This window comes from Uloborus diversus, chromosome 4 (genome assembly GCF_026930045.1).
Source record: "Uloborus diversus isolate 005 chromosome 4, Udiv.v.3.1, whole genome shotgun sequence".
Lineage (NCBI taxonomy): Eukaryota > Metazoa > Arthropoda > Arachnida > Araneae > Uloboridae > Uloborus > Uloborus diversus.
In genome coordinates this window covers 152519138-152544835 of record NC_072734.1, presented here as the reverse complement: position 1 = coordinate 152544835, position 25698 = coordinate 152519138, and the positions used below count along the sequence as shown (strand labels likewise).

General features: G+C 32.9%; 1 protein-coding gene across 4 annotated transcripts in view; it reads left to right on the top strand.

Moving 5' to 3' along the window:
- LOC129220288 (calcitonin gene-related peptide type 1 receptor-like) overlaps positions 1-25698 on the top strand; it is a 141088-nt gene that overhangs the window by 103939 nt on the left and 11451 nt on the right. The window lies entirely within an intron of this gene.

Genomic DNA, 25698 nt, shown 5'->3' with positions numbered 1-25698 from the left:
TGAACATAGAATCTTAATAGTCAGAAAATAACTTGACGTAAAATTAGGCTAGCCATTATTGTTCCTTCAAAACACAAAACAGCGTTGTTTCAATTGAAAATTTTCTGACTTGACGTTCTCAATTCTAAAAACACAGACAAAGTAATAATATCAATGCAAAAAGATGTGATATCTCATCAAAAACAACCCTGTTGTAAAAATTTCCCCGCCAAGAAAACCTTTAACTTTTCCGCACAACAAAGAAAACTTTCATCCTAAACCCAAAAACTCTCAGCCATAAAAAGTTATGATATCTAGTTTGCCCGCCAAGTATCTGCCAAACTATCATCCTCCCTCTTCTCCTTTTTCATCACAGCTACTTCCATTAGAAACTCCTCCCACCTTCAATTCCTCAGAAATACGGATAGATCTTTTAAATTGTTTATCTTGTTTATCGGGAAGCTTTTTCAAAGTGAAGTGGTTGCTTGGTGAGCAAAAAGCTTCCCGCCAAACAAGATAAACAATTTAAAAGATCTATCCATATTTCTGAGGAGTTGATGGTGGGAGGAGTTTCTAATGGAAGTAGCTGTGATGAAAAAGGAGAAGAGGGAGGATGATAGTTTGGCAGATACTTGGCGGGCAAACTAGATATCATAACTTTTTATGGCTGAAAGTTTTTGGGTTTAGGATACAGGTTTTCTTTTTTGTGCGGAAAAGTTAAAGGTTTTCTTGGCGGGGAAATTTTTACAACAGGGTTCTTTTTCATGAGATCTCTTTTACAGAAATCAAGGTGTAAGAATGATTGAACTAAAATATGTCAGTGGATGAAACAGTAACATAATACGCAGAATTTGACCTCAATAATTAGTAAATTTTAGAAAACTGTGTTTTTAATATGCACATTCTCAAAGCATTAATTTCATTTGTACGAACTAATGCTGGAGATTCCATTCTAAAGAAACATATAGATATTTTCATTAGTAAATAGGAATTCACTGGCAATTTAACAAGTTTATATTTTAGAAAAACATTTGGTGGATTTTCGAGATGCAGAAAATCATCAGCGCCCATGTCGTATGATTATGCGGCACGTAAAAAATCCGTTGGGACTCGTTTGGCTTGGAATTCCTTCGGCTAAATTAAAGTCCTAGTGACATTTTGCATCAAAGAGAGCCCAGGTGCCTCCATCTAGTGGAGGCAGGGCGTCCAAATTATCCGTGCCATTGACATCCGCGCCTTAAGGCTGGCGCATGAAAGACTGGATTCCGTATTGGGGATCGCACTATGTCTGCTAAAAGACTAAAAGGCCTAAAAATCGCAGGCCCCATTAGAAAAAATAATTAGAAGAAATAGTTTCCTAACCTCTAAAATAATTCTAATAATATCAGTCATAGTATTATAAAGGGTTTAACAATAAATTTAGGAAACAGTGGTAACCTCTTAGACTGGATACCCATAAAAAATATATTTACATACATATCTACAACTTAACAGCAACAATAATTGAAATATTTTTTTTTTCAGTAAGTAGGTTTAAAAAAGTTATGGTTGTAACTATTAAGTTAAAAACAAAACGTGTGATACACAGTTAATGGTAAATTAAACTTGATAAGGGTTCTAATGCAGAAGAATTTTAAGCTGGAGATTAAGTTTACATATTGTTTTGGGTTTCAATTGCTCAATTTTATAATTTTACCCAAACCTACCTGTCTCGAAACACCCCAACTCATTTTTCGTCTTTCTACTTTTACTGTCATGTGATAGTTTGTGTTCTTAATTATTCAAATATTTGCGGCCCGTGTTGTTTATAATGCAAAAGTAAGCAAGAAAAGTTCAAAATTACTAAAAACTAATAGATGAGTCTTTAGTCTTTTTCCGGAAAAAATCCTACTTGAAAATTGAAAGAATGAAAGTGTAAGCAAATGTTCTTCGATTTATTCTCGGAACCCCAGAAACATTTCTCTTTCGAAGCTGTGACATTCTTTTTGACAGACCAACATTTATTTTGAGAGATATATCTTTATTTATAGTAATACTAAATTTTAAGAAAATGCACATAACTATGTACGCTTTCAGTTTAATTCTTTTAAAATACATTATATGTTACCAAAATAGATGAATAAACAGATGAATAGTTAAAAATGTAAAATTTATACAACGAAGTCAATTTCTTAAAATATATTTGGATGTTTTTAAACCGAGATGATTATAATTAACAGTTTGTTGTAGGTGATACTATAGATAAAAAATATATAAAAAAGCACTGTATCACATTTGAGAAAAGTTATCGGGAGTTTAAAACTATTCAGTTGATTATCAACGAATTCAGATTTAAAAAATACGAAGACAGGACTACGAAATTTTTCGGAAATTAATTTAGTCACAGTTAATACAGACTTTTGCAGTCAACAGTTATCAACTTAACTAAATGTTTCCAGCTAATAAGTATTTTATTACAGTTAATGAAAGAAACACGAGAAAGCAAGAAAACTACAGCTTTAATGATTTACCATATGCTGAGATATTTTTTCTTTGGATATTTCCGAATGCCAATAAATCCAGATCATCCTAAGCATTCTTCCTTCAAGAGATTGGATTTATTTCTTAAATGTAGTGTGCATCTTCATGTCTATGTGTTTCGGTTCTCTCTCTCTCTCTCTCTTTTTTTTTTTTTTTTTTTTTTTTTTGTTATATATATTTTTATGTTGTTTAAAATTATGTCTCAGTTAATTCTTTTGGCTTGTTATTCAAAGTATAAAACTTCGTTTATGTGTTTGTTTCGGCTAAACTTTAAAAAATTCTAGCAGTTTTATGTCCTTTACTCTTGCAACATTTTCCTTTTTTTTTTTTTTTTTGACACTTTTTTCTATTTATCAACAACCGTTTCGAGCAGTATAGTCTATAAGAGAATACAAAGCGAAGCTCTACACAAAACTCGTGTACGGTGAAATAGGCTTTACCTAGCGAGACATTTACATCGATAGAAACAAAACAGGTTTTCAAACACATAAAATGTATAACGCAAAGGTAGCACAGATTTCAAATTAAGTCCACGCGTTTTTCTCGTTACAAGCCCTTTTATCGGTGCAGAAGGTAAAAGCTCGAAACGAGAATATTCAAATGTATCGGGACAGTAAAAATAACCTGCGTACTAAAAGCAAAAATTTAATAATTGATTTGTTTTCAAAATTTAAAAAGTATTTTTTCCTTAAAGAGCATGCTTAAAAACATAGGATTTAACCACTTCTTCAAATAATTTGACAAGGCTTTAAATTTTTTAACAATTATTTTAATCGGTGCGCAGATTGAAATTCATTTTTTTGCACTTCTGCACATGACATCACATGTAATGAAATGCCATTTACTGATGCCATTAGCGCACAGCGCAAGTTATCATGTCCTGGCAACGCGGTTGAGAGCAAGGCGTATACGTTTCGCACCCTAATGGAGTAGCGTGCCAATGTAGATCATTTGTGCCATCCTAAAGACCACGCCTCATTTTCAAAACCAAACATTTAAAACAATTAAATAAAAAAGATATTAATTTGAATTGTGACATCTTGAATTCAAATTATGTTTTTCGCAATCACGAGTGTGTGTATGTAGGCGTGTGTAGTTGTGTGTGGGGGGTATGTGTGTTTGTGTGTAGAGGGTATATGTATGTGTGTAGGCATGTATGTTTGTGTATGTGTGCTGGCATAAGTCTGTGGGTTGTTGTGTGTATGAATGTGTGTGTGTGGAAGGGTATGTGTATGTGTGTGTAGGCATATGTGTTTGTCTCTGTGCGCAGGCATGAGTGTGTGGGTAGTTGTGTGTATGTGTGTGTGTATGTTTTTGTGTGTGTATGTGTAGGTGTCTGTATGTATGCGTGTGTGTATGTATGCGTGTGTGTATGTGTTTGTGTGTGTGTTTGTGTATGTGTGTATGTGTGTGTGTAGTTGTGTATGTATGCGCGTGTGTGTAGGACATGGATGCAACCTGGAGACGGCTTTCGCTATAGGAGCGGCATCGTGAGGAGTCGGTCGACAGTGATGGTGCGGAGGGTGGCGGTGGGAAAATAAAATGATAGGACGCCAAAAACAGTCAAGTGAAAGCAATAAGCAATCGTGATTGCTCAAAAAATAACTGTTAGGAAAATAAAAGTTTTTCCGACTCATGTTTTTTTTTTTTTTTTTTCACTTCTTTTGTTTGTTTGTTTGTTTATTCTACCAATTTCGGTGACTAAAATTATTACTTTTGACTGAAATAAACAACCTCATTAATCAATGAGAATAATGCCTACGCAAATGATTAGCATCGATGAGAAATACGATTTACCCTCTCTCCATAATCTCCAAGAGTTAGTTGTAAGAATCTTTTCTAATCTTCGAAAGATTAAAACATATTTAAGAATCTCAGCAGCCCGAGAGCATCTCAATAACCTTTCATCTTTAATTATTAACAAACATATTCACATAATTAGAATAGACGTTGTAGAAATGTTTGCAACAAAACCAAAGAAAGTTCATTTCGTGTACGTAAATGTACTTTCTTTCCTATGAATTATTAATTGTGCTCATAGGGAGAAATTTCGTAGAAATTTCTTTTACTTCGGTTCAATCCTCTTAGAAGTATCCCTTTAGACTCACGAATGCTTGCGGATTACTGGCGCAATCCCACAGGATTACGACAGTAATGCCATAGATATTTCCCATAATATTCTTGTGGTTATTTTAAGTATCTAGTGTATACTTACTCTCTCGCAAGAAAGTTTCTAAGCAGTCTAAACAAGGATGCAAACCATTTCTTAATTCTTCAAATTTTTCTTGGCGATTGGGCAAATTTAAAGACAGTATAGTATAATCGCAAGTCTTTTATACTAGAAACTCTTCCGTCAAGGTATGACGGGTGAAAACTGCTTCTATATTTGAACGAAGCAATCGCCTGGTGTTATTTTGACAGTCTAAATTTGACTCTAATGCCAGTGGATTGAACCTAAACTTCAGTAAATAGCGTTCATTGTTGACCGCTTTTTCGTTTCTTCATTCTCCTAAAATGATACTTAGCAGTAACACAGTTAAAATACCGGATCCAGTTAAGGATTGAAATTTCGGAAAAGATCTTAAAATTTATTTACATAATAAAAGTAAGCACAAAATCTCGTTCATGAAAATTTTAAGAAATCAGCTTGAGACGACTTTTTGTCAGAATTAAAAAATATTAGCGATTCATTTATTTCATTAAACTACGAACAAATCGTGTGTTCTAAAGTCAGTCATTAATCTTATCGTTTCATTAAACTGAAGTGAAGAAGAGAAAGACAGAAGAAAAAAATGCTGTTTCTAGTCTTTTTTATTTTTATCTATTTCTAGTGTCGCTCAAGCACAATAACATACTTCCCTCGGAAACTTCATGTGCACATATATCTGCATCTGTGTGCATAGCTATATCTATCTCTTCATCCATCTGTCTATCTATCTATAAACCTATCTGTATACAATATGATAATTTACTCGTCCATGTTATGGTAATTCGCTCGGTGCAGAGCAATTAAATCCACCAATGGTGGTAAAAATAAAATCATAAAAATAGAACAAATTGTATTTTTGAAAAGTCGCTTTGAGGTGCACACCCTCATGCTACAAACTAATTTTGTACCAAATTGCACTAAAATCAGTTGAACGGCCTAGATGCTGTGCGCTTCGCAGAGACCCGGACCTTCAAACAGAGAGAGATCCAGACATAATTTCTGCTTTATACAGTCGAGCCCGCTTAATAGAATATCGGTTAAAAGAATATCCCGCTTAATATAATATATTTTCAATTTACCAAACCGATGTAATGTGTTATTTTGATCCCGCTTAATGGAATATCCCGCTTATTAGAACAGTTTTTTCGTGGCAAAATGGCTATTCCATTAAGCGGGTTCGACTAGTAAAGATAACAAACTCACATTTTATAATTCTGATCTTGTACGTTAATATATATTATATGTGAGCTATAGATTAATTCATGGCTTATCCAAAAACCTTTCCCTTAAGAGCCATTGTCTGTAAGGATCAGGCAGGTTGTGATTGTTGACATTTTTAATTTTCTTTATTTTCACATACGTTGTTCCTTATCATAAATGTAATGTTTGTGCAAAATATGAGCTTTGTCTGCCTTACCGTTTTTGGGAAATTAAATTTTTAAATTTAGGGGGCGTGGCACATTTTTGACTGTTTTTCAAATTTGCAGATTTTAAAGTTCTTGTTGCTTTAAGCGCCCCTATAATGACATGGATTTTTTAATTCCATATTACTATATGGTCTTGTTAGATACTGTTACAGCTGTCAAATCGGTGTCACTACGAGGGCGACGGCCACGAACTCCGTTTAAAAATGACCGAAAATGAATTTTTTTCTATATTCAAGGCCAATTTTCTTAAAGCGCCTTCATGATGACACCAACATTTTTAGATCATTTTCTAGCCACACTTACATACATCAAAAATATGTATCAAAATCGGTGTCACTATAAGGGCGCCAGAAGATATTGGAACTTTTATTCGATAAATTTCACAAAAACACAAATATTTAAAATCTAACTACAACTGTCGCCCTCATAGCAGAGATCTGATACTAAATTAGGTTGATAACCAACAAGTTTGTCTAATATTTGCGCACAAAAAATCGGTGTCACTCCTATTATTTTTGGAAATATAATCGTTCGAAGTTAGTACGTTATGGCGTTTTTTTATATTTATTTATTTAATCTTTTCACCCCCAGATACTTTTTTTGAACATATTTATATTTAATTTAATACAAAAATGTGTATCTTTTAATATAAATAGCTGTGGGCAGTAAGAGCGTCTTTTTCTTGAATAGAAAATGCCCGTTTTGATATAGGTACAGGCAGATGTATTGTGCATACTATGTCTAGATTATCATACCAATACTCATCTTGTTTTTTCGGCGAAACAAATCTATTTATTCTAATTGTTCTTGACATACATTTGACCTCAACTTGCAAATGGATTTTATACGAAAGATGTATAGAGAGAAGCTCTTACAAACATCTTATATAAATGGTTCAAATTTTCAACTAATAAATACCCCTGCATTGCCAAAAGTTCAATTTAATGAAATTGGATGGTCCCTATCTTTACGACCTCAGTTCAAGTTCACTTCAAAGCAGAAGGAGTATTTATAAGAACAATTTACGATTGGTGAAAATACTGGGGAAAAACAACATCCCTGTCAAGTTGCACACTAGATGAGAAATGCAGTTCGTAGCGGGGAAAAAACTGTTCGTTGCTTCAGAGTATTGTACTATGAAACAAATCCTATCCTTTTTTTTCGATGGAAGAAACAAAAAAAACGAATGCATTCTCAATACATCAAATGAGAATATTGAAGAAAGCGAACATTCAGAATCTGAAACTGAATTTGAGGATAACGTAGACCAAAACGAAGAAAACATTAAGAATCAAGTCAAACCCAGAAAGACGGTCATCTCTTATTGAAAACTGCTAATTTTGTAGCACTAAAGCATGGGAAAACATGGTATCCCAGAAAAAGAGTAAAAGTTGACCATTTGCAAGTTTATGTCAAATGCATGTCAAGAACAATTGGAATAAATAAATTTGTTTGGTCGGGAAAAACAAGACGAGTATTGGTATAATAGTCTACACATGTTATGCACAATAGATCCACCTGGTACCTATATCAAAACGGGCATTTTCTATTCAAGAAAAAGACTCTCTTGCTGCCCAAAGCTGTTTATGTTATAAAGTACACTTCTTTGTATTAAATTAAAAATAAATATGTACAAAAAAAAAATCTGGGTGTGAAAATATTAAATAAATAAATATAAAAAAACGCCATAACGTACTAACTTAGAACGATTATATTTCCAAAAATAATAGGAGTGACACCGATTTTTTTTTGTGCAAATGTTAGACAAACATGTTGGTTATCAACCTAATGTAGTATCAGACATCTGCTATGAGGGCGACAGTTGTAATTAGATTCTAAATATTTGTGTTTTTGTAAAATTTATCGAATAAAAGTTCCAATATCTGCTGGAGCCCTTATAGTGACACCGACTTTGATACATATTTTTGATGTATGTAAGTGTGGCTAGAAAATGATCTAAAAATGTTGGTGTCATCATGAAGGCGCTTTGAGAAAATTGGCCTTGAATATAGAAAAAAATTCATTTTCGGTCATTTTTAAACGGAGTTTGTGGGCGTCGCCCTCGTAGTGTCACCGATTTGACAGCTGTAACAGTATCTAACAAGACCATATAGTAATATGGAATTAAAAAATCCATGTCATTATAAAGGCGCTTCAAGCAACAAGCACGTTAAAATCTGCAAATTTGAAAAACCGGCAAAAATGTGCCACGCCCCCTAAACAAAAAAAATTGTTTTCTCAAAAATGGTGAGTCAGACAAAGCTCAAATTTAGGATTTACATTACATTTATGATAAGGAACAACATATGTGGAAATAAAAAAAATTAAAAACGTCAACAATCACAAATGCTTTAAACTGCCTGATTCTTACAGACAATGGCTCTTAAAGTTTTGTCTGTGTACCAAAGGTCAAAATAACTAAAGCTTTTCCGAATTCCCATTTAAATTATAAACAAAGCTATTAACGCTGCTGCTTTATCAAACATGAGACATGTCTCAGTAAGAGGAAATGAGACTAGAAAGACTTTTAAGAATGGCAGGCAAAGATATCTCAAAAGATAAACTTCGTTTGTGAATGTGCTGAGAGGAATAATTACTCAGCGAAGAAGGTTATTTTTGTGAAGGAAACAAATGCTACTTTAGTGAAATTTTTGAAAGTATTTTGAGCTTTGAAATTATTGAGAATTGAAATATAAATAGAAGGTTTAATGAGAAAACGGTAATTTCTTAGTATAAGTCACGTGAGTTGTATCATAGAATGGTGTAATTGATGATGTAATCTATAAGTTACATAACAGAATGTGAACAAGAATGTCTAAGTGGTGGATTGACTGTAATAACTACTGGTGCGTAAGCGTTCTGTATGCCAAATATAAAACACAGAAAATGTGAAAAAATAATTAAATAAAAAATAAAGGTCAATTGTAAAAAGATTTCTAAGAATTATTTCAAGCACATTGCTCAGTACATTTGCACAAAATTAGACTTTTTTACGCATATATTTGCACTTAATTCTCCGAATTTTAAAACTTTTGGCTTTTAATTGAGATTGACTCGAATATAATGAACCATTATGCATCATATTATAAAGAGTATCAACTTTTTAAAAGATTTTCTACTTGCATTTAAGAAATAATGATTTGCTCATATTTCTCAAGATGTACAAATCATTACTTTTCAAGTTTTTTTTTTTTTTTTTTTTGAGTATATCAAAGTTAAAAACCAAAAAAAAAAAAATTTGGGAACAAAGCGAAAATATATGCTTTAAAATACATCTTTCGAACAAATAGATTCAGCAAGACATCTTAATCTTTTAGCTTCTAATTTTAGATTAGAAAATTTCGGTTCCTTTATGACGGCGCCGAAAGTTACCATATCCGTTATTTCTCGAACGCATTTTTCTGAGCATTACTCTCTTCGTTCTTGATCAAACGAAATAAGTAAGACATTATTTTAAAGCTGTTGTTCACTCCTTTTGTCAAAAAATAAAGAAAAATCTCACGTGTTGGTTGTTTAGTAAAAAAAAAAATGTATTCAGGTCTTTACAATGCAAAATTGTTTCAATGCATAACATTCCCAATCGGACACACGCTGGCTAAGTTGATTGGTGCGTCGTGAAGGGCGTTTATTCAAATCCCCAGGAGCAAAAAATATATCTTTAATGATGTTTTTTTTTAATCAAAACTCAAATCCAAATTTGAATTACTATTCCATCCCTAAACTCATTGCAGGATTCTGAGCTACAATTCTGTTGTTAAATCCAGAAACGAAGACACTGATTTGAATATGATAAATCGCAGTAAAGTATTTGGTTAAATATTCTTAAAAATATTTTACCAAAGTAGTAGAGTCGATATAATTTTATATTTTTGCTTTATTTTGCATTGCTTTAGCGCAAAGCATTCCGAGGTGGAGACCAAGTAGTTCAGTTGGTGAGATCGTCTCGCTAGTAATGCGAAGCTGTTCATCCGTTCATAGATCAGAAAATGTTGATTTTTAATGACTAATTTTAATCAGCTGATTTCTGATCGAAATTTTCATGAATCTTTAATCTTAGCGCATTGAATTCAGGATTTTACACCACTTTTGTGTTGTTGCATTGAAACATGCAACAAAAAATCCTGTATTTTAACACGGAAAATCGCAGCATCATATATATATATATATATATATATATATATATATATATATATATATATATATATATATATATATATATATATATATATATATTTTTTTTTTTTTTTTTTTTTTTGAAGATGTTTTTGGGGGTAGGCCATAGATTCTACCATTAATACTTCATCAATCTTCAAAAGTACGACATCATTTTAACGATTTTTTTCACCGCTACTAGGGAAAGACAAACGAACAAGTCACATTTTCGTTGTTATTGAACAAAATATTTAATAAGCCTTTTTCCATATTATTTTTCCGCAAAAAAAGTCTAAGCATTTATAGTTTATTGAAATTATTTTATAACTTTTGATTTTACAACGTTTGAAGAGGACAAATTGTATCGGACTTGCTAGAGTAGACTAAAAATGGTTAGAGTCATTTACACAAAAATTAATCCTTTTGGACTGTAGAAAATAAACCTGATATTGATTTCAGATTAGGTGCTATTGCTTCATTTGTCTTAGAAACCACCTAAGTCGGTTTAAAGACATCAACGTCTTAGTTTAGTCACGGCCAGGCAATTTTCGGATGCAAAATGGAACTAAAGCTCATTTTGAAGTCTGACTTCAGCTTGAATCTCGTTCTCTTGGACATTAAGACATGAAACACTACATCCTAATCACACTTATAAGTTAGGGGCAACTTGGAATGGAATTTAAAGGAAATAGCCATGCAAGTGGAAACTTCAGTTATATTCTTAGATCTCATTTGTGTCAAGCTATTGGATTTCAAAATTTATTTATAGCTGTATTTTTACTCAAATGCACGTATTTTCATTTGTTCAAGTCATACAGCTGATATTTTTGACCATATCAGTAATTTCATGCACTTTGAATAATTTTTACAAAATTTATTTTTGATTCGTATTGTAGTTTAAAAGTACTTCCTTTCTGTAGGATGTCTCACGAAAAACAACGAAAGTTAACTATTTTATAAACGTGATGTAGAATCAAGTTTATTAATTTTATATAGTCGAATAGTAGATAATTAAATTGACATACCTTCTAGATTCGTAATGGAACTGTCACGTTAAATTATTTTTTGCAATTATCTATGAACTGCGTGAGCAACCCGTGAAACTAAAATTCAAATGAACTCTTAAATTCCCAATAAAATAGTTATTTTAAGTAACATTTACTAAGAGTTAAAATTTATTTACTTTACGACTACATTCATTGCCACATCATTTTAGCCGCATGGGAAAAGAAACTCAGGAAAAAAACATCTGACTCGTAGGGAAACTATTTGTTCATTTAATTCGCTGTCAAGTTTTAAAAAATAATTATGCTTCGAATACCCGCCACTTAACGGCTAGATTGTGCGACCTCTTGACATCGATATTGTTTAAAGTACTAGTTAAGTTGAATCAAGCAGTATTCACATACAAATTATACACGATTCATGAATAATTAAATGATATATATTATTCTCACATAATATTTTAATTTCATGCTAGAACTTTTTAAAATATTTTAATAAATTAATTTCGAAAATGTGGATAAAGCAGCATGCATGTTGTAAATTTAATTACATAGTTGAGGATGTGTTATTTTTCACATCAGAACTGTAGGAACTGTCCAGAGTAAGAACTAAATCCAGCTCTTAGCTTTCCATGCCCATCCACCAAAAGGAAGCATCAACAGATGGCTGAAAATCCATGGTAACATCTAAGAGGATAACTGCATTTAAATTGTGGAGGCTGTTTGGACCGTCCTTGTTCTAATTTAGACCATTCATGGGCAAGTCAACAACACCAACATTGCATAATTTATGCTCTTACTTCTTTTCAAGTCAATATACTCTTTAAAAACAAACTAAAAATATACAAAGAAGCACTCAATCATGAAAACTATATAATCCGAAATGCGTGCAATAATAACTATCAGCAACATTATAATTAGCATTTTTATTATTTTCCTCATTTATGTTGTTACACAACATTTTTGTGAGAAAAAGTGTTCTACCTATACATTTCTGTTGATTTTCTAGTGTTTATTTCTAACCTTATAAAGAGGATACTATAACTTAGATAACAAGCATAAATATTTAAGGTTTAATAAATAGTTGAAGATATATTACCACCAATAGCTTTAGACATACTGATATAAATTGTTTGCTCTTTGTCAAAGTTATAAAATATGTAATGTTCCTCTCAATCTTTAAGGGTGTCCGGGACACATTTTGAAAATTTTTTTATTATATACTTTAGAGTTTTGAAATTTTTTGAACTGATTCATCATTTATTTAATAAGCAAAATCATAACATAAATATGAAATAAAATTATTTTTTTATTTAAATTTAATTAGTTTTTTTCAAAAAAATGGGGTTGCTTTAAATTGCTATAACTCAAAATATTGTTGGTCAATTTTCAATTTTTTTTTTCAAAAAAGTATGCACAAATATCTAAGCTTTAATTTTTATTCGGTGATTTTAAAAATATTGATTCAATAAAAAATAAAAAATATTTGAAGAAAAATTTCGAAAAATTCGAAGGTACTTTTTTTTTTAAAAATCATAATTTTTGCAGTAAACGTTTTTTTTTTTCAAATTCGTCGAATAAAAATTAAAGTAAATTGCTTGAAAAAGATATGCTCCAAGTTTCATTACTTTATCTCTATCGGTTCCTGACTTATTAGAGTTTGAATGCAAGAAATCGGGAAAAATTGCATCATGGAGAAAAACGCGTTTAAAGTTTTAAAGTTATGTACACATTCGTTAGATGCATGCAACAAAAATAACTATAACTTTCGTTCTATTTAAGGTAGAAACAAGATTCAAACGTCCTCTTAAGCAGAAAAAAACGAAGTAATTTTTCAAATTATAAAAAAAAATTGCAAAATTTGAGGATTTTTTGTGTCCCGGACCCCCTTAACTAAGTGGAACGAAAATATACCTTTGTTTCAATGAAAAAATACAGTGAAAAAAAATGCTACAAAAGAACCATTTCAACGTCAAAAATTCTATTTTTTAGAGATTAAAATTAAAAAATACGTTAAGAATATTTTTCCCACTCCGGTGCCCAGCACTGCGTTGGCCCCATTTGCTGACGCAACCCTTGCATATCCTCACTAAGTGGATGTTCTACTTACTAAGTAGAATCAAGTAATAACCTTATATTTTTTTGTGCTGCAATACGTTCAAACAAATGCTGATACTGTCCTAGTACTAAAGTGAAACACAAAATCATTTGCCTAATATATTATAAAAATAAATGTATTTAAAAATTGTTTTAATACGTTCAAAATAAAACCTGGAAAACCCGGTTGGAGCTTCAAAGTTGCAGAAATGATTTGTTTTCGTGCTTAATGGTATGGTAGTCTTATTTCTATTAAACGGAAATGTGACCTTTATGTTATGCGAAACATTCTCACTTTTAAATAGCATGTCATTTAATATTCGGTCTTAAAGACAATTTCGATCTTTGCATTGTCAGAAATGTAATTGCTTGCCCAAAAATATGGAGGCAATTCCGAACTTTACTGTCTGCGAAAATAATTTTCAGTCCCAAGCGCTCTTTTCGTTTCTGCATTTTTGGAACGTAAGTGCTACATTTGTTTCAACTTCGTGAATGCACTTATTTTGTCATTTTGAAACAAATTAAATATAGATAGTTCCTTTCCATACAAAATTCATATACATACAAATACTGCTAGTGATTTTTTTCGAGACATGAAAATGCTAACTCACATGTTTTAGCATTGGAGGAGTAAAATAAACCCAAACCTGTTTTTACGCGGTGGGTGGTGACCGTATAAAAAAAATCGCATAAAAAATCCTGGAAACATCACTAGTAGATTTAAAAAGGCCTTTTTTGCAACACAGTTAAAAACTTTTTTTTAATGCGATGGATAGGGACCGCATAAAAAAAGTCTCACATACAAAATAACCCCAAAACTTACAAAATTGTAATCTTTAGACGAAATCAAAAACCAAGTTAAAATAATTTTTGCCGAGTAGTCGGACAAATTTCCCGAAAAAGGAGATTTTAAGGAGGTTACAGTGACTTTTCATCGGGGTGCCTAGGTCGTCAATTAAAGATGCTACCTCGCACTCGTTTCAAAAATAATTTCGTCAATTGAATCCCAATCTTATTGAAATTTTAATACACCGCAGAAAAAAAAATCGCACACAAAAAAAAAAAAGACCGCATAAAAACAGGCTTGGATGTATATGAAAATGTTTAGGACCGTAGTAGTAATCAACTCCATTAAAGTTATCCAGCTTTCTGAGGATGGAATGGAAAATGGCAAGAAACCAAGACGTGAGTATTGTTATATTTTTTAGCATTGAAAAGTTTTTAATAAAAATAAACATTTAAGCGTAGTTGTTTAAGAATTCTAATTTGTCTTTTTGTCTCCCATTTTACGTGCTGCTAAATTTTACTAATATATTACAGTGCATAAAAAAGAACAATGTATTTTATAAAAAAGCTGGCATTGAAGTATTGCTTTTCATTTTTGGTGATAGATTTGAATACTTTTAAATAACAGCAAAACTTGATTTCTTACAATTGGTTCACAACAGCAAACAGCATTAAGGAATCAAAATATGCCTCAAAAAAAGAACGCACTGGACGTCAGTAGAGCTCAATCAATGTTAATTACAAAATTTATATCATTTTATTTAACAAAAATTATTATAACCCACAAAATTTTACAATATGAGCATCAAATTTTGAAAATGACTTCACTTATTATTTACCTCGATTATAAGCGGTCTATCAACTATATTTTAAAGAATACAGTAAAATATTGCAAGGTAGGAGGCCCTGCAACTGAAAATATTTTACCATTTCACTTTGTCCCTATAATTCACTTTACCCCACATTCCTCTACGAAGCGTTAAAATCCGCTTGACTAAATCTCTGGAGCCGTATTAACAATTTTTAATGTGCGAACTATAAAACTCTTTTCTTTCATACTAACACACACATATATATATATATATATATATATATATATATATTTATATATATTGGTGTTATCCTGTGCCAGAAACCGGTAATTAGGGGTGCGCTGCTTCACTTTTCCAACTGTATCGTAATTTGGTGTGAAGTCCGACTTCCATAGTACACACATGCCATAATGACTTGTTTGTGCGGTAGACAGTCATTCACACAAAAAAAAGGACCAGGACAGAAAAGAACATCCATGCCCGAGCTCGGATTCGAACCCCGGGATCTCCTCATTGCAGTCAGATTCCTCTGACTATTAGACAAGGTGGCCGACTTCTGTCAAGTATCGAAATCTTTAAAATTGTTGTTAATATTCTAAAGAACTAATTGGTTAAATAGTCCTTTACTCCTGCAGTGCGTACATACTTTAAAAAAAAAAGTCAACCAAACTTGCAAAAGTGGCTAATATTTTTACGCAATTTTGTAGCCAGTGGCTATATTCAGAATCCCGAGTCTAGGGCTTTACATCTACAGGATGGTCAAAATTAAACTGACAGTACAGCGAGACTTATACTGTCTGCCCACGGAATACATGGAAACGTAAACGTCTGGTTTACAGGCGGAAATGGACGCATCTATTAGTAGTCAGGGATGTCAGCTTTTGCAGATGCACCTTAGCTTCTACATTAAGCAGAGTATCATTAAAATGAGCGAAATATGAGCATCAAATTTTTACTTTACCTCCTCATTCAGATAGACTCGTCTTAACTGGACATTTGCTAATTCCATACAATCCATGGTTGGACAGCAGCTCCAGTTCTAACTGACGACTTTCAATTAAAATTGAAATGTATGTTATTCGGATTATGGATGAAGAGATTTTTGGGAAAAAAATAGAAAATTGCTATTTAAAATTTCACGATTATGTGCACTGATGACGGTCAACAATACGCTGAAAGCATACCACCGCATTGTCAACTGCCTCACGCAACGAATCATTAGGGATGAGAAAAATAATGGTGTTATAAGAGGAACTAACTACCAAACGGCACGACCTTGAGGGTCACGGATTTGGACAAAATTCTAGATATAGGTCAATTCCCACTAGGTATGAGTCCAGGTATAGCGGTTTAACTGCATAGGTCCTAGTTCGACTGCAACGGGATCCAAGTTTGGTAATTTGGACCCAGAAGTGCAATTGAGTTTTCTTCAAAATTACCATTTTTGTCGCTTTTTCTGCTACTGTGTTGCAGTATCAGCCGTTTGCGTGCTTACCTTTGAATTAATTACGTTGAATACTAATTTTTAATGAGCGATTCTCAAATTTTAATTGTCTACTGCTTTTAATTTCAATAACTTTAATACCAAACTTAATGCCAACCGTCATTTGGTGTGAAGTTCGACTTCCACAGTACACACATGCCATAAGGACCCGTTTATATAGGGTAGGCAACCAGTCACAGAACAACAACACATTTACACAAAGAAAGGACAAGGATATGAAAGAGAAACAACATCCATGCCCGAGCCGGGATTCGAATCCCTGAACTCCCTATCGCAGTCAAACTCCTCTAACTACTGGAGAAGGTGGTCGGCAGATATATTTTTAATCGTTGTCATTATTTTCATTATTACAGTAAGCAATGCTTTCATTTTTTATTTATTTTATTTTATTTTTTTTTTTTGTGCATCACTTGACTTTTGTACTTTTCATGAAATAATTTGCTAAAAACCGAATACTAAAATTATTTTTCTACATCAGTTGAATCCTGCAAATCGGGCATATGATACTCACGAATTAAAAATATATGAATCTTGTGCATCGTAAATATAAGAATTTTGCAAATCAAAAATATCTGAATCTTGCGAATCGGAAATTCAGGTTATGATTCAAAAGTTTCAAGACTGATCTCAGAACTAGAAATTTATTGTGCACTTAACTATAGTGGACTAAAAGTCTTCAAAATACGATCATTCAGCATCAACACGTCTTCCATTGTTCGTAGCCCTTCTGGTAGTCCTCGGCGACATGTTGTCAAAGGCTCTCGTCGAAGCCTGCGGGACTGGTTTTTTTCGTTGATGGAGTCAAATAGTTCCTCTTTCAGGCCTGTTTTGATTTGGAGGAAGAGGAAAAAGTCACTTGGAGCCAAATCGAGGCTGCGGTAGTGTTGTCACGTTGAACTTGACCAAAACTTCGTCGTCAGCACGCGACGTGTGTCGAGCATCAAAGTTATTGAAATTAAAAGCGGGCACGTTGTCGTGGTGGAGAATTCAATCGCCCTTGATCATCAGGCGGACGCGGTGGACCCGATCCCTCAAGCGGAGGCTCTAAGTGCTGCTCCATTTTCGTATATCCCACTTTTCGACCGAGGTCAATGAGACGCAGCAAGCAATACGCACTCTCTAGTATTTCGAAGCCAACTTCCTTTCATTCACTGACACCCACCACTACTTTCCCAGCCCGTCTACGCCAGTCCGCGCGCGCAACCCTTCTCGGGAAAAAAATCAGTCTTGAAACTTCTGAATCATACCTTGTATATGAATCTAACTAATCCGAAATATGTGATTCTTAAAACTCAGAATTATATAAATATTGCTAGTGATAAAGTGATAAAACATTTTAATTTAAAAAAAAAAATCAGCGTATACTGACTCAGAAGTGACAAAGGTGCTAAAAAATTTGGCATGAAAGCTACATCGATGGTTGCCGGATAGCGATATAACGCAGTCTACTATTATGCAGCATGGAGATATTGCACTTCACGTGACTAGTTTAGCACTGGTAAAAAAAACAATGGATCAATACCAATGCTATCTGAGAAAGAGCTCCTTAAAAGTAAAATTTTTTAACAAAATGAAAACAAATAAAAGAAATGACGCCATAAATGAAGCACTTAGAAGCAAAGGGGTGTCTAGGCCAAAATTAAAAAAAATAGAGATAAACAGTAAAATGGTTGGAACAATTACGATCTACTTTAGGGAAAGAGATGGTATTAATATTCTAAAAAGAGGCCACTTTAAATTATAATTTAAGCTTCCAATAAAAGAGCGCCTGCAGCTTTAATTTTGCATGCTTTTACACAAAACTAAAAAAAGTTTAAAAAAATCTCCTCACGGCCTCAAGTGATGCTAACCATAACATTGAAACCTTTGTATCCCCCACCGAACACAAAATTCACTCTGAAACTTTGTTACAGCTTGAAAATTTGAAATTATTTTTATTAAAAAGGTAAAAAGTTTCAAGTCTTGTCGATAAACTTAAAACTCTTAGAAAAATGTAACTTTAGGAGAGAAATAACAAACCAAACAACTAGCAAACTGTTTAAAAATTCTTGGAAGCCTGCATGTTTAAAAAGTGTTTTTAAAGTTTTAATACTCTTATGAAGTTTTATAATTAGTGGTTTTGACTAATTAACTTCACACTTTGCATAGGTTTCTAGTTTAAGAAAAGTGAAAAAATGTTATGCCAAATTAACAAACACACGGTATCAACGTATTAAAATTGTAACAAAGCTTAACACTGCAATGTGAAATCAGTCGGTTTCTCACAAATGAGTTCAAACATTTATTTTAAGCAAATAATAGTATAATTGCTACTCTTTTTATAAATTTACCGCAGGGGCAAAAATATCTCTTGTTTAAAGAAAACAATGGGCTAAGGTAACAATGGGCTAAGGCTTAACTTTTCAGAGATTAAAGAAAGAAGTTCCGGAGTCTTATGGTATTCTGAACTTCTTTTCGAATTCAAATAGCTTGAGTCTTGTGTAATGTAAGAATTTTTTATAGAACTGAAACGAAGTATAAATAGCTTCGTTCTTTAGAGCTCCCATGCGAATTAAGATCTATTTTAAGCAAAGAATCGTCAATACTGACTGGTGGTCCAGATGAAATATTTTAGTATTTTCTGGTATTTGGAATCGTTTACAAAATATTTTGATGCACTTTTATCTTTATATATTAAGTCGTCAAGGAAATCTTTGGGAACACGTTTCTACTTCGTTTCTGAGACAATTGTCTTTATTATTCTCTTATGTAGTAGCTAGTGCCGAGTTTTAGTGTTTTCAATAAAATGTTTTGAAAACAGACGCTAATTAATGTTGAGATTAATAAAAAACTGAACTTTACTTACCAAACGTATTTTTCTACCTCCCCTTGAGGACCAGCGCTCGGAAAACGAAGCTCAGCTACGGGACCGAACGTTCTGAAATGGAACGCCGCCATCGGCTCGAGCATTCACAGCAGTTAAGCCTAACTGAACAAAAATATTCATATAAAATCAGCATCTCAAAATGATGGCTTGAAATTTTAATTTTGCTTAAACCATGTACTACTGATTACTAATTATTAATATAAAGACTATTACATTATTAGAAGGAAGTGAAATAAGTAGAATACTAAAACTTTAACCATGTGCACAAAATTAATTGATATGTGCACAAAAACAAAGTTAGAGTTTGACATCGTGAGTGTGGAATCAAAGAAAAAGAAATGTAGCAAAAAAATATGTTCCTTATGTAATTTTGATTAAAACAACTTAGGTCAACGAATTTTAACTAGTTATATTTCCCACGCGACAAGTCTCAAAACCGCTTCATAATTCACTCGAAAACATTCCCTTTCACTCCCTTCACTAACCATTTTTATTGCAGATTTCCATTCTCCAAATGAAAAAGAATAAATACAGAAGAACAATATCAGAAAGGATTCAAAAATAATCATAAACTGCAGGCCTCTTGAAATCATTCCTGTACTCTCATTGAATGGGGAATCCCAAAAGTCTCGAACACATACGCAAAAATATTTTAACCTTCCTTCCCTCCCCCATCATTTATTCAGCTAGATGTTTATCTCTTTCAATTATTCGTAAAAAAAAAAAGAGAAGCAAAAATATAAACAAGAGCAATTGAGACCTCATAAATCATATGCGCAGAGCAGTGATTCACTATTGTTTATATTAAAAAAATCTATCCCCTTGATAGGTCCAAATAAGAAAATAAAGCGTGTACATGAAGGCCAAATACCATGTGACTCGAATATGATCAAAGTTATAGCCATTTAGCGACATCTATTATCGTTTAAATATTCAATTCAATCGTTCCATTTCGAGAAAGCATATACGTGACGCTGGGACGTCAGCGTCGATCAGAGCGCGTAGCGGAGAAGTGACGCTGGGCTGATAGGAGAGGAATCGTTGCGTAGCGTCCGCGTGACGCTGGGTGCGAACGGGTTAAGAAGCATCCTTTATTCTTGAGTTGGTACGGTTGGAGCGCCCGTAAAAATTACCTTAAACGAAAATTTCACAAAGCTTCGTGCTTAGCGTATTTATGCGAGTTATAAGGAAATGAAACGTTATTACGGTTATCGCCAGTATTTTTTTCTAAAAATCATAACATATGATTGTTTTAACTTAACGTCCTCAACAAGAGAACAATCAAATAAGATAAACCTGTTAATCAAGACCTTGTTAAACAAGCCAAACGTGTTACACATTAAAATGCGTTACTTGTACGGTATACATGTTTAGGGTCATTCCACGAAAATGTCAACCTGCAGGCCAAAATTTGAAATTCAATCAATATTAATGTGTTATACATAATTTTAGAGATGACATTCTTAATTTTTGAATCTCGTAAAAGGTTTTTCAAGATGGATGCCGTGCATAGAATAATTACTGCTTGAAGATCTTCAACAACAACATGTAAATTTTAACTACAAAACATTCAAAAAACGCAACCTGTATTTTTTAAAGCATACATTGGATGTAAAAAAAAATTTCAGTTATTGCTTACATCTTGAGATTTCAGTTTCTTTAATTTCTTTCATTGTGTTTTAATTTTTTTTCCTCGCTGAATTCTGTGTTGAACGGCCATTTACGCTCGTCACAAAACATCGTATTTTCTTTTCCACACTTTTTATAGAACTATAAAAAGAAATGTTTTGCTTTATTCTCTTCCCAAGAGCTTCCTAGAATGCACTTAAAAGCTTGAATTTTTATTAAATTATTTACAGAACTAGTTACCAGCGTGACGAACGTAACATACTGATTGTGACGAGCATAATCGCTTGCAACAAGGACTGCCTCTTTCAAACGTTTAGTTCAATAAAAAATTAATGCAATGTATATTTTAAAATAGTTGTTTTTTCAGTGTTTCTGTAAAATATTTTGTAATTTTTTCAACAATTAACTCGATTTTCAGCACATATTTGTAAAATTTTCTTGGGTTGCATTTTATGAAAAAATCAGCAGTTAAAAAAAAAGCGAGAGAGAGAGAGAGAGAGTTAAAGCAGACCAAGAATATCAGGTAAACAAAAAGAAAATGACAAGAAAAAATGCAGCAGAATGTATGCAAATATTACGGCAAAAAAAAAAAGGAGAAACAGAAACACACACACACACACACACACCGATAAAAAAAATCAAGAAGACTGAGGAATCAAAAATGAGAAGTCAACAGATGAGAATCAATTGTAGAGAAACTAGTAAGCTAGCTTTGTATAGAGTTGTAAACCAATGCAACTTCGCCTTTTTTAACATGCTAAGTTTACGGAAAGATTTAAAAAACAAGCTCTTCCATGTAGTCCCAGAAAAAAATAAGCTTTTATATGTTATCTTGCTAAATAATAATAATAGTATTGGAATTACTTTGGCAGAAATGAAAGCCAAAAAGTTCCTGAAAGAAGCCTTCTTGAAAAAAACAATCCTTACAATTGATATTGTTTTCGTAAAGAAGATTACATTTCTTGATAGCTTTCTGTGAAAAAAAAGTTCCGCTTGTGTGTGATGAAAAAAAAAACTGTGTTGTAAAGACCCAAAACAGAAACAAAACTTTTATCTTTTCTTTATTAAATTCTAAACTGCATTTCACCCATATGTTTTCTCTCACGCTAAGCTCTTGTTCTTTGTGCGTCGGACTCAGGTATATTCACAGCATGATTGTATATTTTAATGAAGAAAGTAGATTATAAACAGTGAGAAAACTAAAAATTACTCGAAATAACCCTTTTAGCTATTGTCAAAAACAATAAAAAATAATAGTAATAATAAAGTTAATTTTGATAATAAAAGTTAACAAACTAAATTCAAGGCTAAACCTTAGCGATGTGAATTACGCTCTTGAACTTGAATCAAAGAAATCCTTGAAAACCTGCATTACATTTAAAACGTTTAAAGTGACCAAAATCAACAAATATATGATTACTAAAGCCTTGAAATTAAATTGTTAATTTTATTAACAAAATTAAATCTAAACGCTATCGTTTTTCATTTTTCCTGGCAACAATTAAAAAACAAGTGCGTCACTTTCGTCACACAAAAATGTTGGGGATCAGAAAATCAAAGCTCTCGCATAAAAAGTTTCACTTCAAAACAGAGAGAGAAAAAAAATTGCACAAAGCCAATAAAAAACCATTTATTTAATCCATGTTGAAAAGTTGCTGATATAAGTGTTACTTTTAAGACAAAGTATCAGTGCAAACTTATTAATATTTAAGACACGTAACGGTCTGAAAAACTACACGAGTCTTCACCGTGAAGAACGTAACTTCAGAGTTACTCTCTTCAATGTTACAATCGTCAAACGACATACTTTGAAAAATATTCATTTCTGTTACATTATTAGAAAAATGAGTATTATTATGCCTGAAAAATAAAGTTAAGGAATGAAAATAACGCATTACACTGTTTTTACAATAAGATCTACCTAAACTTTAGAGAAATCGAGAGCTGAATTTCATGTTGCAAATTCAAGGTTGCATAAATGTTACGTTCGTCACACTAGGGTAATTTAGTTTCAAAAACCAATTTATGTCATTTATACTGTGTTTTATTTCATGAATATTACACGAAATTCGCTATTTCATAAAATGCCACAAAACCATAAGTAAATGATTATTAGACATTATAAACCCATGTTATGCAACGAAACAGAGTCTCTAATGTTACGTTCGTCACTATGAAAAGACCCGTTACACAAAAAATTATCTCAAGCAATGATTGACATTCAGACATGTCATTTCCTAGTTTTCCGGAGGGGGGAGGGGGTGTGGAAGGTTCAACTAGTGCTTCCCTCAATAAGTATTATACAGGGTGGTTAAAATTAAACTGACAGCACTCAGAGGCTTATAACTCCGGTTCTACAGGACAGATCAAAATGAAACTTGCATGTTAAGTGGATTATGCGGACGAGTTTCTTGCAAAATGAGTTAGCTTGAAAATTCGCCGTCAGGGGGCACTGAACGACGTAAAAAGAAGAGAATTCAGGAAGAAAATCAAAGATAATAAAATATTTAATTTATTTACACTTATATCCTCTATGTACACATCTTGCCGGTCAACAATTTCAATAATAGGGTAAAAGCAAACCACCATATTCTCAACTGCCTCATGCCACATACCAGTAGAGATAAGAAATAAAAACATGGACTACTATGTTAGCTTTCAAATTCAATTTATTGTTACACCACTTTGATAATCCCAATAGCCGCGTTTACACGAGCCTTTTATGCCTCGCATTTCCAGTTCCAACTCCAAAAAACAAAACCGAGCTAATGTGTGCATCACATGACTTCATTTTACTCCAATTTAATGTCATTTTCCCATTATTGACAATTTTAATGTGATTCAAAAATTCACTCTCTATATATCACCAACAGTGGCCAAATTGAAACCAGATTTAAAAAAAGAATTTCAAAATTTGTCGCCACAAAACTTGGCAACCAAAAGACTGGTGATATATCGCCAAGTGTCCGCCAAATTATAACACCACTTGAGTTTACGTCGAAATCAACAGCGATTTCCCTCCAAAACGTGGCAAGAGACGCCTTTAGAAACACCCGAATGCAACCAAAAGGAAAGGTGCACAACTAGACCCAACTAGGAGTCCACGTACCAAATTTCAACTTTCTAGGACATACCGTTCTTGAGTTATGCGACATACATACGCACATACGCACATACGTACATACAGATGTCACGAGGAAAACGCGTTGCAATTAACTCTGGAATCGTCAAAATGGATATTTCGCGTGTAAATACGTTCTTAGGCACTTATCCACGTGTGGTCGAGTCGAAAAAAAACTCATTATTCATTCGGGGGGTGAGAAAAATGGAAATTAAGGTCGATTTTTGAGTGAAAATTTTTTTGCGAATACGATACTTCCTTTTTTGTAAAGGGAAGTAAAAAAAACTGATGGAAAATATGCCGTTCACATGCAAAAAAAGTTTGTACCCTGTATCCGAGAAAGCGATTTTATCCAGCATCCTTCGCGGCTATACCCAGTAAGTGCACCAACTCGTTTTGCGAAGTGCATTCTGGTATAAGAACCCACTTTGACTCCAGCCGATAGCAGGAGGAGAGAAAACTCCTCATTTTTCCCCGGCAAATAACCAGATTGTGGTTAAAGGCAAGTTTTTTCCGAGCATAAGATGTCCATGTAAACGAAGCTAATGTTTAGGAGAACCCGAACAACCAGAAGTCACCAGGCATATAGCTGGTGAACTTGCTGGACAGGTAATCGGAAAAGTTTAAACGTTTGTCAGGAAAGTTCGCTCGAATCACAGCCTTTGTTCCTTTTACAGTATGAGCAATTGATCCGTCTCACGATGGTGACTAAACAGTCAATTTGCCTCAACAAAGTGGGAACGAACATTGCACTTATTCTCTAAAAAGAGCTTTATCATTATTGCGTCTACCTTCTTGTTCAGAAACATGTTCCCTGCGGGTGAATGATTTCTTTGAACCATACGTAGCGATTTTATAGAGAAATAATCTTACGAATAAACGGCACGACCTTGAGGGTCACGGATTTCGACAAAATTTTAATTATAGGTCCATTCCCACTAGATATGAGTGCAGGTAAAGCGGTTTGACTGCATAGGCCCTAGTTTGGCCACAAAAATTGAAATGGCGTTTCCATTGGAAATTTCGGAATCCGGCATTATGCTCGATCTCCCAACACTTTTATCATCTTTTGAAGTAAATTGAGTATAAGGGAGAACACGTATTTATTTACGGCCATTATCTAAATTATTTGAAAAGTTGAAATGATCTTGCTTTTTTTTTTTTTTTTTTTGCATGCCATGTACAATAAATCACAGCTTTTTCTCCTCTCCCACTTTTTGCTTATCAATGTAGAATATCTTTGATAGCAGACGATACATATCCAGTTAAATAAAATGTTTTTATTAGCAAAGAATAACTACTTTTTTTACTAGTAAACGATTAATATAAAACGAAAATAATTAGTCTTATTTGCAAGCAATAAATATCCTGTAACTATGTTATTTTGGCATTAAAGTTATTGAAATTAAAAGTAGTAGCCAATATAAATTTGAGAACAGCTTATTAAAAATTAGTGTTCAACGTAATTAACTCAAAGGTAAGCACGCAAACGGCTCATACTGCAGTACAGTAGCAAAAAAAAAAAAAAAAAAGCGACAAAAACGGTAATTTGAAAGAAAACTCAATTGCATTTCTGGGTCCAAATTATCAAC